Raw genomic sequence first — 19,343 nt, 5'->3', positions numbered from 1 at the left:
AGCACTGCAGGTATCTAATCATTGTGAAATATGCTTGAAATAAATCATTTTTGTTTTGTTCTTTTTAATTATGCAAATACAAAACTATTAGATTTGCCTTTTATACTCAGTCCAATGTCTTTTTTTTTTTTTTGGGTGGAGGTGGTAGTGGGGTTTGAACTTAGGCATCATGCTTGCTAGGCAGGCCCTCTACCACTTGAGCCACTCTATCAGCCCATCCAATGTCTTAATGGAGCAATTTTTACACCCAAAATACTGTCATAAATACTTTAGGGGATATAAAAAGAAACAGCAATAAGACATAGCCTCTGCCCTCAGGTCACTTATGTAAATATATGGAAAAGTAATGTCAGAAGACTCAAACATTGTTGTGTGACAAAAGGAAGATCATAGGTAGCATAGCTTCAAATTGGGAGATTATAAAGAATGATCCTATAATTGGATCTTTGCATATTGACTTGAATTTCAACCAGCAGATGGTGGTGGGTAATACTGGAGGAAGGGGTGATGTAGAATGGAAGAACTCAGGATGGAATGGCATGAATAAAATTAGGAAGTAAAAAAAGTAAAGATGTTCTTAGGTGACTGTGAGTTGTCTCCTGTGATAAACTGGCAGAGCACTGAGGATGAATTTGAATGACAGACTGAGCTTAAACTTTACTCTGTAGGCAGTGCAGACCCATAGATACTTTAAGCAAGAACATAAAATGATCAGGGTTCTATCTTAACAAAATTATGGAGGACCTAAGAGTCCTAGAAAGGATGACATGGCCATTTGTGTGAAGAGAGGTATTAATATAATTGTTTTCTAAACATTCCATCTAAAATATAAAGTATAGGTATTTATTAATTTTTGCACTCCAAGAATATGATATTATAATTTATTAGAAGAGCATAAGAATTACTGGAAGTAATTTAATGTCTAATGTATTATCACTAGTATTTGTTTTTCACAACTTAAGGCTTGACTATAAAGTATTCATTCGTTCATATGAATTCGTCTTTCATAAAATGTTTCATTCACTCAAGAAGCGTATATGGGGCAGTAATATGAGCAGAATGTTATATAATGAGCATTGTATGTGTACAGGATAATTTGGGTAAAATTCTGGCCTGGAGATAGCACTTTAATAAAAGAGATTTTGAATATGTAAAGAAAAAATGGCCAGCATTTAAGATAGCCATGCTCAATTTATTGATATTAATTATCCTGTTTTTCAAATATGTTGAAACTCAGATTTTCCTTATTTGTTCTTCAATTTACTTTCTAAAAATTTTAAGTACTTTCTTTCATTGCTTATTAATTCTTTTGTTTAATCTTCAATTCTAAAACCTTTTGAAAAATGGAATGTGTTTTAGGGGTACTGTTTGTGTTTAATATGGAAAATTGATCTTAGGCTTTCATTAAACTAGCATTGACATTACCTGTTCTGAACTTTCCCTTGCTAAATGTACTTTTGGTGCAGGCGGAGGGACTGCCTAGTATTTTATTCAAGTAAGTGAGCCTGTTGGTTATCTGCTAATGGAGCATCAGGTGATCCTAAGTTAAAACACCTTTGTGTCAAGGGTTTTCTCTTCTAATGTTTCCTTTGGCCTTAAATAATGGTATTTAATAAAAAAGTTATATTGTTCATCCAGCTAATGCAGTTCAGTACAATTAAATATAAGGAGGCATTTACTCAATTCCATGAATATGTTTGAGTATTTGTATTCATTTATGAATTGTGGTACTGCGTTTTGAATTCAGAGCCTTGTGCTTACTAGGCAGGTGGTCTACCACTTAAGCCTTGTCCCCAGTACGTTTAGTTTTAGTTTATTTTTTTAGCAGGTGTCTCATATTTATGCCCAGACTGAGTTAGATAGCAATCCTCCTATTTATGCTTCCTACATGGCTGAGATGATGCCCAACTTCTATTGGTTGAGGTGGGGTCTCACAAACTTTTTGCCTGGCCTGGAACCACAACTCTCTTGATCTCCACCTCCTGAGTAACTAAGATTTCAGGTATGAGGCACTGTGCCTGGACTGTTACAGACTTCACTGACATATGGTATGTAAAGCTGGTCAAAGTCAAAGCAACTTTACTAAGTATCACTGTAACTGTAGACACTAGTTGTTCCTATGGGGCTTTGGTGTTCCAGACCTAAAGGATTCATACAGTCAATCTGAACGTCACAACAGATCAGATCCATGATGAGCTATCAAGGTACATCCGGATTCCTTGACTACTTAACTGGTTAAAGTTAAGGCCTGTGTATATATGTTTAAATAATATGCTTCAATTAATTTTCCTGTTTCAGATTTGTCAATTCACCCAACCATCTTGAAAATCAGGTATATCTATATCTTTCATCTATCTATCTATCTATCTAATCTATCATCTTCACAATGGAGAACAGATGTGGGAAAAGTAAGTAAAGCAGTCACCACTTTTGGGGGAGAAATTGTTCATGGTATATGAACATTGTGTATCAACTCTACTGTGCGTAGTAGTAACAATTTTACTACACAACTCATCATTTGCACCCCGTATCTTTTTCATCTAATTCTTGCTCTGAAGTTATTTTCCCAAATCATAGATTATTTGATGCCTTAATCACTGTAATTACAGTCTAACATCTTTCGTATTCAGTGCTGTCTTCTACATTCCTAATGGATAGTTGTTTAAACTCTTTAAAATATCTCTGGGTAGGGAATGTAGCTCAGTGGTGAGTACTTACCCAGCATGTTCAAAGTCCAGGGTTATATACCCAGCACTGAAAAAAACAAAACCAAAAACCAATGATGAAGAATTTACTGCATCACCAGGTAGCTCACTGAACTTTTAATGGTGTGTGAGTTAGAAAGTTATCCCTTAGTTTTGGTTTAATTCTGGCTCCCCGTGCCTTTAACTCATAGATATTCATTCAGTTTTTAGGCAGAACATAGAACAGCCTTCCACATTTTCTTCATAACTATCTTTCCAGTGTTTGAAGCAAATTTTAATTCTTGCTTTCTTCCCAAAGTGATTTTCTCAATTTCATTGGGTGTGGCCATTAAAATGCAGAGTCCTGTGTCTTTACCTTCAGAGGTTTTTATTCATTAGATGGTCTTCAGGATTTTTGTCTTTTAGGTAGTGAGATCTGTGTTTGAAGTGGAGTAGTTTTATCAGCCTGTTTTTGGTCTATAGAATTTTGGAGGTTTCACAGCTTTCTTTATTTCGCACTCCTGTCTGTTTGATTTCAAGCTGAAAATGTTTCCACTGATAAAAAAAATTCTCAAGAATTTTGTGTGTTTTAGAGGAATTCATTCCAGAGGAAAGAGGTTTGTCTATAGATCCTCCCTCAGTAGTCTTATCTCTGGTTAGGGGCTCTTCTGGATGGCTGAAGGGATCTATGTATCATTTGCTTGATCTCTTCAAAGAGCCTTTTGTGTGACTGAGCATTCTGGCTTTTTAATCTTTCCAAGGCATTAGGAAAAGGCTGACCAAACTCTTGACTCTTTCTTTACAGTGTGCTTTCCTGATTGTGACTTTCTTAATTGTTGCATCTGTTGGGAACTGCATAAGCTGAGAACTTTATAAATCATCAAATCCTAAGTCCCCTCCCAACCTTTTTTTGGCAGTACTAGAATTTGAACTTGGGACATTGTGCTTGCTAGGCAGATGCTCTGCTACATAAGCCATGTTCCCAGTGATCTGGCTCCATTTTGTTTGATAATCACCTCCTTAATTTATCACATTTCTCTCATATTTTACTACAAACTTCAAGAAGGCAGGATTCACCTTCAACACTTTGCTTGGAAATCTCCTCAGCTATATGCCCAATTGCATGGGTTATAAGTTCTGCTGTCCACATAACTGTAGGACAGTATTCTGCTGAGTATCTACCACCAGATAGCAAGTATTATTCTTCCTCAAGTTGCCAGTAACATGATTCCTATTTCCTTTTGAGTCCTTACCAACATCCACTTAATGTCCATATTTCTACTAACAGACTGCTCGTGATGATTTAGGCACTGTCTAAGGCAATATGTTTTGTCTACCATGCCTCTTACTTCTCAGAGGAAGCAGAGTACTAAAATTTGTCTTGTTTCAACCAGAAAAGCCAAGCTGATAGCTATATCATTAGAGGTTTATTGTAAAGCATTGGTTTGGAGGATTGTTGGGAATGGCTAGGCAGACTGCTAGGAGAGGCAAACTGGAGCTTTCAGGCTTGAGCTGAAGCGTCTGTCCATGGGTGAAACTTTCCCCCTCCTCTCCTCTTCTTTTTCCTTCTTTGAAGACTGAACTGTTTTAAAGGCATTTAATCTGACTGAAGGCCTTACTGAACCAGGTCTGTCCTGATTATCTATAATAATCTCTTATTTATCATGAACTGATTATAGACTTGACTAACATTTAAAACGCAGTACCTTCATAGTTACCTTCATTGTAGCTTCCAGCTTGGTGTTTTGATTACACACTGGGAGCTTTAATCTAGCCACGCTGGCATATCCAAAAGACCATCACACTTCATGATATCACACTTTTTCCACTAACCAAAGGTGCCTCCTCACATACAACCTACTAATTTTTATTTGGAGATTCAGGCTTTGCAGGGATTTATTCACAGAGATATGTTAAGAATCATGACAAAAATATTTCTATATGACTAGATCATTAAACGTAATAATTCTTCAATTAGCAGCCACAACTTTACAAGTTGAAAATTATTTGCCTACAAGGGTAAAAAAAAGTTTCATGTACATTAAATATAAATTCCTGTTTTGCTGGAAATGGCATTAATATTGTTTATATAGTCCATCGCCTTGCTAATGAACTGCGATATTGATATCTCCCCAGAACTTATTACAAATGCAGATTCCAGGGCCCAGCCCTGCACTCCTAAATTAGAATCTGTGTTTTAAAACTTCCTAGGTTGATTCATTTGCATATTGAAGGTTGAGAAGCTCCACTCCTAACCATTATCCCTGGCTCTAGGCTTCACTTTTTCTTTTCCTGCCATATTTCACATGCCACAAATATGCCTTCCTCTCTCAAAATTTGAAAGTATAATCCCAGAGTTTAGTAGCAGTTTTCAATATTTCATCATGAGTAAGGTGAAAAATATGCAATGTAACTAGATATTCACTACTGCACCAGAACCTGTTGAGGGACAAATAAATAGACAGGGCATAATTACATGAAAAAGTTTCTAGGTGTATTTTGATGACTAAATGAGATGACTAAAGATAAAACACACATATTACACTACTAGGTAATGAGTACTAATCTACAGGTACAGTTATTATCACATTACATTTCTGTGATAATTCAGAGAGGTGATCATTGTCACATGTCCATTTTCCAAAAAAAGGGGTGAGGTGGGGGTCAGACAGGAAAGATCTTGTTCAAGGGCTCACCACATATTTACATAAAGCCTCAGACAATTGGGCTCCAGAGCCCACGTGCTTGACTACATGGCCTCCAATGTAAATTGTTAAGATTTGCATGGTAATTTGACATCTAATCAATAGTTATAATTATGACTCTATTTTGAAAATCTTTCTAAAAAACAGACGCTGATGGACAAGGTTAGGTGCTGTTTAATTAAAATTAGTCAGTTCAACAATAATCCTTTCTGAATGACTGTTTTAATAGATATCTGTGTCTTTTTTGGTCCACTTAACCCCTCAGTAAGAGCATCTACTCTCAGTTATTTGGTTAGGGTGACATCAACCCTATTCTCATCACTGTTTTTCCAGAAATAGACAGGTGATTAATTCCTGGACTGTCATCATGTTTCAATGCACTGACCACAGGACTAGTTCATGGATGAGGCTGCTACCCATGTGAGTCATTGAATAGGACTCAGTTTGGTAGTCATAACCTTATTGGTTGATGGTTTAAGATTTTAAGAGTTGAAAGGTAAGAAGGAAATCAAAGGTAGGAGGTGAATCAAGAGTGAGTATAGTCATTGAAATCCATTGCAAAGTGTTTCAGGAAGGGATGCATCAATATTATCAACTTAATAATTGGACAGTGTTTATGTTTTTGAAACTCACAACCAAAATACTTGGATAAAATATTTTATCCACTTTAAGTAACTAAGTTCAGTCATGATTGATTGTTCCCAGTGGGATATGTATCTGTGCAAATAAGCATTTTATTGATTTTTTTTCAAAAGAGAAGTTAGGTAAGCTCATTAATTTCTTTTTCAGTTCTAAGGTTTCCTTTTAGGGATTTTTTTTTCCTTCACTCAAAAAATACTGAATGAGTCAGGGTGTTAATCCGTTTTTCCCTGGTAAATTCTATCTTATTATAGAGACGTTTGATATGGCAATAATCATTTTGCAGATCTGTAGTGCTCATTTATTCACTCACAACTCATCTTAGGCCTGACGTGTGCACTGAGCATTGTGGCAGAGGGAACAAGGCTCAAAAGTGTCCTGTCGCCCAGAAAGTGAACTCTATGTGGAGCTCCTAACTCAGAGCCTGGTTCCTAGAGACAGTATTATGCCACATCATCAGAAACATGGACATATCCATGCAGGATGTATTTCTGTAACAGTGCTAGCTTGTAATGGCCCATGCCTGGTCTTCATGCACTACTTGTGACCCAAACATGAGTTCAGGGCTTGCACCTTTGTACTTATTTCATAGGACAGTTAGTCTTCCTAATGCCCAGGTTTAACGGTGTTTAGTTTTAGTTGTTCACAGTGAAAGATTAGTTACTCTTAATGTCAATACAATTTTGAATAATAATGCTGGAATGACACCCTATACCACAGTGGACCATGATTTTGGTCTCTATTAGTTTAGTAGCTGTGATGGGTTAAATAGTGGCTCCCCACTTCAAAATGTCCATGTCCTAATCCCTGGACTCTGTGAACTTGAGCTTCTTTGGAAAAAGAATTTTTGTAGATGAAATTAAGTTAAGGATGTTGAGATGAGAACATCCTGAGTTATCAAGATGATCCCTAAATTCAGTGGCAAGTTTCCAATGACAAGGGTCCTTAAAACAAAGAGAACAGAAGATGATACAGACACAGAGAAAGTTGTATGGAAAAGGAGACAGAGACTGGGGTTATTTGGCCCCAAGACAAGGAATTCCTGACTGGAAGAGGCAAGGAAGGAGTCTCTCCTAGAGACGTGGGAGGGAGTCCATCATGAGTACTTGTGGGCGTCATGATTTTGGACTTCTGGCTTCTAGAACAGGGAGAGAATAAATCTCTATTGTTTCAAACATTAAGCCTGTGGTAATTTGTTATAGCATCCTGTGGAAATGAACATACTAATTCACACATATTTTTAAATTAGAGATTCTTTTGTGTTGTTTTGTTTCATTACAACTTGGAGAAACCAGTATCCTTTTTTGAGAATAATTTGGAGAAACCAGTATCTCTACTCCAATTCTTGACTCTATCTATTTGGAAACATTTGTCTGGGTTTTTGAGGTTTATTGAAACCCCAAAGGTTGGCATTTCTGGGTTATGTTTCCCTACCACAGATTCTTAAGAAAGTCTATTAGTGTACAAATGTGACATTTCTGAATAAAGTGGATTCAACAAGTGGTTTGGCAGGCGTGGTAGCTTACATCCGCTATTCCAGATACTGGAAGGCAGAGACTGGGAGGATTGCAGTTCAAAGCTAGCCCAGGCAAACAGTTAGCAAGACCCCATCTCTGTCAACAGCTGGCTGGGTGTGGTGGCATGCATCTGTCATCCCCACCATGCAGGAAGCATAAATAGTAAGATCACAGTCCAGGCTGTTCCATGCAAAAATGCCCAGATCCTATCCCCAAAATAACTAAAGCAAAAAGGGAATTAGGGGAGTGGCTCAAGTGGTGGAGTGCTTGCTTAGCAAAAGTGAGGCCTGGAGTTCAAATCCCAGCACCAACACCAACAAGCAGCAACAATAATAACAAAACCAAAAACAACTGAAAGCAAATCTGGAGATACCACATGCACTTCAAAAAAGTGACAGTGGTCCTGAGAGAATATTTCTCAGGGGGAAAGTCCCACTTACAGAGTTCCAGGAGTGGGCGGTTACCTTCTCCAGTGCAAAGTGTCTGTTCCAGGGAGCCAGGAGACCTTGGTTTCAGCTTTACCCATCTCTGTGCTGTTTCAAGCCACTTCCTTTCTCTCTGTGTCTCTGGTGACTTTTCTTATGATTGTTGGTCAAATTAATTCTTGGAGGCCTTTTAATATAATCTTACACCCACTCCCCTTTATTCTTTTAAAAATTTTATCATTTTACATTTACTTACATGTGTATCATTTGCCCTTCCCCCCAAGCTTCTGGGCAGAATCTGCTCTACCCTCTTGTTCTCCGATTTTGTTGAAGAGAAAACATATAAGATAAAAAGGAAAACATGGCATTTTTGCTAGTTTGAGATAAAGATAGCTATACAGGGATATTTGTTTCCATGCATATGTATATTACAACTCAAATTGGTTCATCTCTATCAGACTTCTTCACTACTTCTTAGTCCCCTTCCCATAGTGGCCTCTGCCAGTTTAAGATTACTATATTCACTCCACTACAGTGAGCACATCAACCACATTCAAGTTTTTGTTTTCCTATCCCTCCCATGTGCTGTCTCCTCTAAGTGTGTGACCCGTGTCCAATGATATTACTGCATTTGATTTAGGTCTATGATCCAGCAATCCCACTCCTAGGGATATACCTGAAGGAATGTGACTCAGGTTACAACAAAGGCACCTGCACACCCATGTTTATTGCAGCACTATTCACAATAGTCAAGATATGGACACAGCCAAGATGCCTCACTACCGACAAATGCATTAAGAAAATGTGGTATCTATACACAATGGAATTTTACTCAGTCACAAAGAAAAATAAAATTTTGTCATTTGAAGGTAAATGGATGGAACTGGAGATCATCATTTTAAGGGACGTTAGCCAGGCTCACAAGGCCAAAAATCGCAGGTTCTCCCTCATATGTGCATTATTCTTTTTTCTTTACAAGGTTATTTTTCTTCACGTCACCCAGAGCAATTGGAAATTATTTGCCTGTCCTTCTATCCTCAACTCCAAGTTCAAAGAACATAATATAATTGCACTTAGCATATTGTCTAGCGCATAATATATCCTCAATAAAGATGCACTGAATCAATCAATAAATGAACGAACATTTTGAGCACAGAGCAAGGAAATGTCTATTTACTTTGGGAGTGGAATCAGACTGTACAAGGACAGATTTTTTTTAACTTGCTACGTCAAATGTCATTGAATTTCAGGATGGAGAGCGAAGCGAGCGGTCTTTATTCAATCCCCCCCACTAGAATGCTGGTTCGCCCTTCCTCACAAGATGCAAGATACTGGCTGGAGCACGGGTGGCCACAGGGAACTCAGCACCTCACTACTTCTCTTCTCCATTTCCCTTTCCTTTCCAACTCCCCCCGATGACTGCGATCTTTATTGTAGCCTTTTCTATACCTGCTGGAGCCTAGGCCTGGAGGTCTAGCGGTGGGAGGGACTGGGAATCCCCAGTGCCACGTTCAAGTCCGAGAGCCACGGGCTCGGGGCCGCAGCGGAGTGGCTGACTGCGGAGGGCCTCGCGACGCTGAGGTCCCGCGGGGACCCGCCTGGGCTGCCGGCCCCGGGCGGGGGGGGGAGGTCCCACTTCCCAGGCTCCCGCCTTTCCTTTGCGGGGCCGCGGCCACGCGCAACAGTGCCCCCCGGGTCACCTGCGCGGCCGCCCGCGCTGCTCCGGGTCCGCTCCTGGCGCGGGGAGCCACCACCCGGCTCCTCCTCTGTCCCTCCCTGCCCGCTGCCCAGCCTGTCTCCTCGGTCCCTCCTCCCACACACCCCTGTCCTCCCCTCTCTGGACTTTTCCCCCGCACCTTCGGCCCGGAGTTTGGAGCGGCCCCACCGCAGAACCCACGGCCAGCCGAGCGCAAGCGACGCAGGTACCCGAGCCCGGTGTCGCCGCCATCTCGGACCCCGGGATCCAGGTGGGACCCGCTTCCCTGTCCTCCACCCCTCCCAGCCACCTCTTCCCGCTTGGGGCAACTCGAGAGCAGCGTGTTGGGACGCGTGTGGCGGGCGTAGAGCTCGTGGGAGATTTGGGGATCAGGGGCCGGCATCCCGCGGGGAAGGGTGGTGGCGGGGGTCGGTGGGACCCTAGGCTCCCCCCGGCGAGGAGGGTGCGGCGCTCCGGGACCGCAACCGCAGAGATGGGCGCGCACCTGTTGGGGCCGCCACCTGGACGCGCCACCCCATTAACTTCTTTTTCAGGCCTCTTACCTACTTTGGAAACTGAGGGGACTGCGATGTAAACCAGTAAGCTCTGGGGCCCCAGGAAAGATTTGTTGGTTTGAATGACAAAAGAAAAACATGGTGTTGGAGGGATGGTTTAAAACTCAGCATATTCCCACCCTCTTCCCCTTCCTGGGAGCAAATTAAAAACAAAGAAAAAAAAAAAAACAAAAAAAAACCAGCCAAACAAAAATCCAGGCCAAACCCCAAGCAAAGCACTTATTTAAAGGGATTGGAAGCCGGGAGAAAGAGACCGAACTGAGGAATCACTTTGGAAACCAGGTAGGCTGGTGCTGTCTAAGAAGTGGGTAATTGCAGGTGCTATTTCTAGGATTTGTTTTTGCCAACCCAAAATGAGAATGGCTCCGTAAGGCCGAGGGAGTTCTTTGTCCTGGGAGGTTGCCTGAAGTATCCACAAGCATTAAAGGACATAGCAGAAAATGCAGTTTCAGAGCTTGGGACTCAGAAGCAATCATCTGAGTTTTGGTATGAATTCCCATGTATTGTCTGTGATGCTGTGGTTAGCTTAACCTCGGTGGGCCTCAATGTCCTCAGTTTTCAAACTAGAAAGTTGGATTAAGAAAGTTTCTGATGACCTTTTAGTAATATTTAAGATGTATCCAGATTTAAAATATGTATAATTCTTCAAGTCTGTAACCTGGTACAAATATTGCTAATTTTATGAAACACAGAAATCTATACTGAGTTTTGCATTTTTTTTTATATGTATTTATATCATCAGCTTTCAGGTTTTCCAGCCAAAACCAAAGCATTTGAAAAGAGCTCAGAAATATATAGTTTACACATAACTGTTCAGAGCACTTCATATTAACTTAAAGAACTGTGTTTACCTTTTAGCCAATATTTGCAACACTGCAACAAAAACATGTGGCCTTGGCACAGCCCTCGATCTCTTCCAGTATTGCACATTTGGAGGCAATAATACTGTTTTGGAGAAAAACAAAAATTGTAGCTTTCCTTTCAATTACTGCTCTTGAATATTGTTTGTGACTTTTTAGCATAAAGTTGTGCACAGAATGTTAAAAAAATGGTTTCATACCACTTCAGAGCCTCTCTGAAATTAAGCAAAATAGCAGACATGCCAATTTTAGTAATACATTTAGTTGTCTTAGAATGAATCCCAGAAAATAGCAGAGGTTAACTGAATAGATTAATCAGAAATTAGGAATTGAAACACACATATACACACACAAAAGCTGTACAGGTAGCACACACTGTAAAGTGTCAGTGTACATTTTGCTTCCTTATTGATAAAAAAAACAAAACAAAACTTGTTTAAGCTGACAGAGACTGATAGAATAGTTTTTGACTCTACTTGTAATGTTTTACTGATAGTATATTCAAGATTATTTGAGCTTTAGCCATTCCTCATTAGGATAGGCTTAGAAGTATTTCTAGCTTTTTTTGTTGGCTTTGGCCTAAAATACAATAATCTATCCCCATCCACATGTGCTTTGTGTGCAATTTTGGAGAGCAGGATGGATTTGAAGTACTCTTTTATGAACATGTTTTAACTTATTTTCAATGCTTTTTTTTTAAACTCTGGGCTGGAAATGTCATCAATCAATTAGGCATTTCCTCCCTCACAGTCTCTGGTGAAGTAAATGGTCACCCTCTTTGAAGCAGAGACTCAGAGAGCTCAGTAAGTCACACACTGATTGAACAGGGAGTAGTAGAACTCAGATACTCTGACTTGGAGTTGCTTGGAAAACAACTTAAAGTGGTGGATATGACTGCTCAGGGTTCCCAGTCAAATCATTCATGGCTTGGAAGTGTCTTTGTGACTGGCCGAGGCTATTCGTCTTTTCCAGTGTGGGGCTTTACCCATCTGTGAATTTATTGAGGAAAAAATAGTCATCTTCACACTTAGATCATTGTTGTAGAACCAAATGGCTTGTGTTTGTGAAGTGTAGTATCTTTGGGAGGTCTTGGAAATAAGATTTAAGCATACCCAGAAAAGAAAAATGAATTCTGATGGCATATACTGTGCTGCATTGTTTATTCTGAGAGCCAAACACTTGTACTAAAAAATATGTCCTATAGAGTTAAAAATGAAGGCAAAGGCTTATGGTTTGTTCTGATTCTTAAGATTTTATATGATTTACAAATTCTGATTTTAATGAAATTAGAAAGGCACAAACATTCACCTATTGGCCAGACTTAGTACATACAGCCTTTTTTGGAGTTTCTATTCAAATTTGATCTGCTTACAGTTTGGAATATTCTTTTTCAAATATTTTTTCATGATTGAATAGCGATATTATCTGTTGTCTTTTCACACACATGATTTTTTAAAAATTTCTTTTATTCATATGTGCATGCAATGTTTGGGTCATTTCTCCCCCCTTCCCCTCACCCCTCCCTCTCCCCCCCACCCCCTCACTACCAGGCAGAAATTATTTTGCCCTTATCTCTGATTTTGTTGAAGAGAGAGTATAAGCAATAATAGGAGGGACCAAGGGTTTTTGCTGGTTGAGATAAGGATAGCTATACAGGGAGTTGACTCACATTGCTTTCCTGTACATGTGTGTTACCTTCTAAATTAATTCTTCTCGAACTAACCTTTTCTCTAGTTCCTGGTCCACTTCTCCTATTGGCCTCTGTCACTTTAAAGTTTCTGCATTAGTTTCTTTGCATTGAGGACATCAAATGCTATCTTGTTTTTTTGGGGTTTCTCGCCTATCCTCATACCTCCCTTGTGTGCTCTCGCCTCATCATATGATCAAAGTTCAATCCCCTTGTTGTGTTTGCCCTTGATCTAATGTCCTCATATGAGGGAGAACATACGATTTTTGGTTTTCTGGGCCTGGCTAACCTTGCTCAGGATTATGTTCTCCAATTCCATCCATTTACCTCCAAATGATAAGATTTCATTCTTCTTCATGGTTGCATAAAATTCCAGTGTGTATAAATATCACATTTTCTTAATCCATTCGTCAGTGGTGGGGCATCTTGGCTGTTTCCATAACTTGGCTATTGTGAATAGTGCCACAATAAACATGGGTGTGCAGGTGCCTCTGGAGTAACCTGTGTCACAGTCTTTTGGGTATATCCCCAAGAGTGGTATTGCTGGATCAAATGGTAGATCAATGTTCAGCTTTTTAAGTAGCCTCCAAATTTTTTTCCAGAGTGGTTGTACTAGTTTACATTCCCACCAACAGTGTAAAAGAGTTCCTTTTACCCCGAATCCTCGCCAACACCTGTTGTTCGTGGTGTTGCTAATGATGGCTATTCTAACAGGGGTGAGGTGGAATCTTAGTGTGGTTTTAATTTGCATTTCCTTTATTGCTAGAGATGGTGAGCATTTTTTCATTTGTTTTTTGGCCATTTGAATTTCTTCTTTTGAGAAAGTTCTGTTTAGTTCACTTGCCCATTTCTTTATTAGTTCATTAGTTTTGGAAGAATTTAGTTTTTTAAGTTCCCTATATATTCTGGTTATCAGTCCTTTGTCTGATGTGTAGCTGGCAAATATTTTCTCCCACTCTGTGGGTGTTCTCTTCAGTTTAGAGACCATTTCTTTTGTTGAGCAGAAGCTTTTTAGTTTTATGAAGTCCCATTTATCTATGCTATCTCTTAGTTGCTGGGCTGCTGGGGTTCCATTGAGAAAGTTCTTACCTATACCTATTAGTTCCAGAGTATTTCCTACTCTTTCCTTTACCAACTTTAGAGTTTGTGGTCTGATATTAAGATCCTTGATCGATTTTGAGTTAATATTGGTATAGGGTGATAAACATGGATCTAGTTTCAGTTTTTTGCAGACTGATAACCAGTTTTCCCATCAGTTTTTGTTGAAGAGGCTGCTATTTCTCCATCGTATATTTTTAGCGCTTTTGTCAAAGACAAGTTGGTTATAGTTGTGTGGCTTCATATCTGGGTCCTCTATTCTGTTCCACTGGTCTTCATGTCTGTTTTTGTGCCAGTACCATGCTGTTTTTATTGCTATTGCTTTGTAATATAGTTTGAAGTCAGATATTGTGATACTTCATGTGTTGTTCTTTTTGCTGAGTATTGCCATGGCTAATTGTGGTCTCTTGTGTTTCCAAATAAATTTAACAGTAGATTTTTCAATCTCTTTGATGAATGTCATTGGGATTTTAATGGGAATTGCATTAAACATGTAGATTACTTTTGGGAGTATCGACATTTTTACTATGTTGATTCTACCAATCCATGAGCATGGGATATCTCTCCACTTTCTATAGTCTTCCTCAGTCTCTTTCTTCAGGAGTTTATAGTTTTCTTTGTAGAGGTCATTCACACCCTTTGTTAAGTTTACTTATAGGTATTTGATTTTTTTGAGGCTATTGTAAATGGAATTGTTTTCATATATTCTTTCTCAGTTTGTTCATTATTAGTGTATAGAAATGCTAATGATTTTTCTATATTTCTTTTATATTCTGCTACCTTGCTATAGCTGTTGATGGTGTCTAGGAGCTTTTGGGTAGGGTTTTTTGAGTCTTTAAGGTATAGGATCATATCATCTGCAAATAGAGATATTTTGACAGTTTCTTTACCTATTTGTATTCTTTTTATTCCCTCTTCTTGCCTAATTGCTCTGGCTAGGAATTCCAGTGCTATGTTGAATAGGAGTGGAGATAGTGGGCATCTTTGTCTCATTACTGATTTTAGAGGGAATGGTTTCAGTTTTTCACCATTAAGTATAATGCTGGCTGTAGGTTTGTCATATATAGCTTTTAGAATGTTGAGATACTTTCCTTCTATTTCTAGTTTTCTTAGAGGTTTTATCATGAAATGGTGTTGGATCTTATCAAAGGCTTTTTCTGCATCTATGAGATGATCAAGTGGTTTTTGTCTTTGCTTCTGTTAATGTGGTTTATTACGTTTATTGATTTTTGTGTGTTGAACCACACCTGCATTCCTGGGATGAAGACTATTTGGTCGTGGTGAATAATCTTTTTGATGTGTTGTTGAATTTGGTTAGCCATTATTTTATTGAAGATTTTTGCATCAATGTTCATTAAGGAGATTGGCCTATAGTTCTCTTTTTTGGAGTTGTTTTTGCCTGGTTTTGGGATAAGTGTAATACTGGCTTCAAAAAATGTGTTAGGCAGTTTTCCTTGCCTTTCTATTTTGTGGAACAATTTAAGGAGGGTTGGTATTAGTTCTCCTTTGAAGGTCTGATAGAATTCAGCTGAGAATCCATCAGGTCCTGAACTTTTCTTTTTTGGGAGACTTTTGATTGCTGCTTCAGTTTCATTTTGTGTTATAGATCTATTCAGGTGATTAAAGTCCTCTTGGTTCCGTTTCTGATGATCACAAGTATCTAGAAATCTGTCCATTTCTTTAAGATTTTCAAATTTATTTGACTATAGGTTCTTAAAGTAGTCTCTAATGATTTCCTGGACTTCCATGGTGTTTGTTGTTATCTCCCCTTTTGCATTCCTGATTTTACTGATTTGGGTTTTTTTCTCTCCTCATCTTAGTCAGGTTTAGCAGGAGTCTATTGATCTTGTTTATTTTTTCAAAGAACCAACTTTTTGTTTCATTGATTCTTTATATGGTTTTTTTTGGTTTCTATTTCATTGATTTCAGCTCTTATTTTTATTATTTCTCTCCTTCTATTTGTTTTGGGATTTGCTTGTTCTTGTTTTTCTAGGAGTTTGAGATGTATCATTAGGTCATTGATTTGGGATCTTTCAGTCTTTTTAATATATGCACTCATGGTTATAAACTTTCCTCTCAGGACTGCCTTTGCTGTGTCCCATAACTTCCGATAGATTGTGTTTTCATGTTCATTGACTTCCAGGAACCTTTTAATTTCCTCTTTTATTTCATCAATGACCCATTGTTCATTAAGCAATGAGTTGTTCAGTTTCCAGCTGTTTGTATGTTTTTTGTCTTTATTTTTGTTGTTGAGTTCTAGTTTTAATGCATTGTGATCAGATAGACTGCATGGTATAATTTCTATTTTCTTATATTTGCTGAGGCTTGCTTTGTGCCCTAGGATATGATCTGTTTTGGAGAAGGTTCGTGGGCTGCTGAGAAGAATGTATATTGTGTAGAAGTTGGATGAAATGTTCTGTAGACATCAGCTAGGTCCATTTGATCTATGGTGTTTTAGATCTAAGATTCCTTTATTGATTTTTTGTTTGGATGACCTATCTTTTGATGATAGTGGGGTGTTAAAGTCTTCCACGACCACTGTGTTGGAGTTACTATATGCTTTTAGGTCTTTCAGGGTATGTTTGATGAAATTGAGTGCATTGACATTGGGTGCATATAGGTTGATAATTGTTATTTCCTTTTGGTCTATTTCCCCTTTTAGTAGTATGGAATGTCCTTCTTTATCTCATTTGATCAATGTAAGTTTGAAGTCTACTTTTTCAGAGATAAGTATTGCTACTACTGCCTGTTTTCAGGGGCCATTGGCTTGGTAAATTTTCTTCCCGCCTTTCATCCTAAGCCTATGCTTATTTCTATTGATGAGATGGGTCTTCCTTTTTAATCCAGTTTGTCAAACACTGCCTTTTGATGGGGGAATTAAGTCCATTAACATTAAGTGTTAGTACTGATAGGTATGTGGTGATTCCTGTCATTTAGTTGTCTTAGTTGTTTGAAGGTTTGATTGTGTGTTCCTAAGTTGAGGTTACTCTATATTTTCTTGCTTTTTCTTTTCCTGTAGTTTGGAGCTGTCTGTCCTTTCATGGTTATGTTGGGTTTTACTTTCTGTGTGCAGAATCCCTTGAAGAATCTTTTGTAGTGGTGGCTTTGTGGTCATGTGTTGTTTTAGTTCTGCTTATCGTGGAAGACTTTTATTACTCCATCTATTTTGAATGATAGTTTTGCTGGGTAGAGTATCCTGTGGTTGAAGTTATTTTCATTCAGTGCTCAGAAGATCTCACCCCAAGCTCTTCTTGCTTTTAATGTTTCTGTTGAGAAATCTGCTGTGATTTTGATGGGTTTACCTTTGTATGTTATTTGTTTTTTCTCTCTTACAGCCTTCAATATTCTTTCTCTATTCTCTGTACTTGTTGTTTTAATGATAATATGTTGTTGGGTAGTTCTATTTTGGTCAGGACTGTTTGGAGTTCTGGAGTCTTCCTGTACCTCTATGGGCACAGTTTTCTTTAGATTTGGGTAATTGTCTGATATTATTTTGTTGACTATATTATGCATTCCTTTTGCTTGCACCTCTTCTCCTTCTTTAGTGCCCATGATTCTGAGGTTTGGTCTTTTGATGGAGTCAATGAGTTCTTGCATTTTCTTTTTACAGGTCTTGAGTTGTTTAACTAATAGTTCTTTGGTTTTTCCTTTAATTACCATTTCATCTTCGAGTTCTGAGATTCTGTCTTCTGCTTGTTCTATTCTGCTGGATTAGCTTTCCATTTTGTTTTGTATTTCTGTTTTGTTCTTTTTTTCTGTGGTTTCCATATCCTCTTTAATATTGTCTATTTTCATCCTGAGTTCGTTTATCTCTTTATTTATTGTGTTCTTTGTTTCACTTTGTTGTTTATACAGTGCTTCTATAGTTTCTTTTATTTGTTCTTGTGCCTTCTCAAATTCTCTATTTTTGCTCTCTTGGAATTTCTTGAGTGTCTCCTGCACATTTTGGTTGACCATATCCAGTATCATCTCTATAAAATTCTCATTACTTGCAGGATTTCCTCTTTCAGGGTGTTCTTGTGAGGTCCTTTGGGTTCTTTGGGATAGTTTACCTTTGTTTTTTTGGAGTCTGGATCTGGGCATCAGTTTTCTTCATTTCCCTCTGGTTCCTGTACTAATTTATTATTGGGAGGAAAATGGTTTCCCTCTTTTTTCCATCTTCCCATCATTCCCCTTGCTACTGTTACTGTCCCTGTACTGTGTGTTATTCAGTATTGTCCCAGCTTGTAATAGTAACAATGGTGATATCTAGAGTGGAAGGGTGAGAAGAGAGGGAAAGCAAGAAGGTAAAGAAAAAGGGAAAAAAACAAAACAAAACAAAACAAAAAACAGAGCTGAAGAAAAAAACAGGGAGAAATAGTGTACTAGTCCACAGTGAGCTAAATAGGCATTAGAGAGACAGAGAGAGGATAAAAAAAATAAATAAAAGTTCCCACGTTCAAATGTAATAAAGTTTCAGTCTTAATAGATTTGGTGTTATTCCTTCAGCATCCATTCCTGGTGTTGGTGTCTGAGTAGTAGTTCTGTCATTGTCTGGTGGTCTCCCAAGCAGGTTAGGAGCTGGCGTCTGGCGGTGTGGGAGCCCTCCTGGTTTCTCCATTTAACGTGGTGTGGGGATGCTATGCCCAGGCTGGGGGTGTGAAGGTGTCAGAGTTTTGCCTCTTCTTGGTGGTTTTTCTGCCAGGTGTATCTCCAGTGTCTCTCCAAGAGTTTACTTTAGGAAGCACACTTTCTGCTTCCTCCCTCTAGTCACCGTCTTGGAATCTTGATTTTGTTAATCTTTGAAAAATTTAACACTTTGAACTATCATGTATATAGGGAGTATGATTATACTTGTGAGTTTAAGCCATTTTTTCTCTTCCCTTTAATGTAAAATAGTATGAAAGAGTTGTTTATCATTGTAGGAAATATTAGATTTCATGATATCATTTTCATATATGTAGGTAATGTACTTAGATTATGTTCACTCCCCTTAGGAGCCTCTTGTCCTTTTTCTCCCACTCCCTGGGGTCCCCTTCCTCTTCTCAAATAGTCTCCCTTCAGATTCTGCATATAAGAGAAAAGGTGATATTTGATCTTTCTGAGCGTGACTTATCTTACTCAACATGTTGATCTCCAGTTCCATCTATTTTCCTGCAAATGGCATACTTTTATTCTTCTTTATGGCTCTATATGTACCATATTTTCTTTATTCATTCATCCACTGATGGACACTTAGCCTGATTCCATAGCTTGACTCTTGTGGATAGTGCTACAATAAACATGGACGTGCAGGTATCTTTATTGTATGTGACTTAGATTCCTTTGGGTAAATATTAGGAGTGGTATAACTGGATAATATGATACTTCTAGTTTTTAACCTTTTGAGGAGCCTGTATACTGATTTTTCTCAGTGATTATAGTAATTTACATTCCCACCACAGTGTATAAGAGTTCTCATCTCCCTAAAGCTTGCCA

General features: G+C 38.6%; 1 protein-coding gene across 3 annotated transcripts in view; it reads left to right on the top strand.

Annotated features, from left to right (window-relative positions):
- The first annotated feature begins 9,801 nt into the window (after positions 1–9,801).
- Lepr (leptin receptor) overlaps positions 9,802–19,343 on the top strand; it is a 110,454-nt gene continuing 100,912 nt past the window's right edge. Inside the window, exons 1-2 of one of the 3 annotated variants that reach the window (XM_074079863.1) lie at positions 9,855–9,937; positions 10,221–10,265. The gene's annotated coding sequence lies outside the window, so the exon portion shown is untranslated. Of the gene's footprint in view, positions 9,938–10,220; positions 10,266–10,306; positions 10,524–19,343 lie in introns of those variants that run through there. The other 2 variants (XM_074079861.1, XM_074079862.1) reach the window with 2 other exon arrangements.

This window comes from Castor canadensis, chromosome 7 (genome assembly GCF_047511655.1).
Source record: "Castor canadensis chromosome 7, mCasCan1.hap1v2, whole genome shotgun sequence".
NCBI classification, from domain to species: domain Eukaryota; kingdom Metazoa; phylum Chordata; class Mammalia; order Rodentia; family Castoridae; genus Castor; species Castor canadensis.
This window is presented reverse-complemented; position numbering and strand designations above follow the sequence as displayed.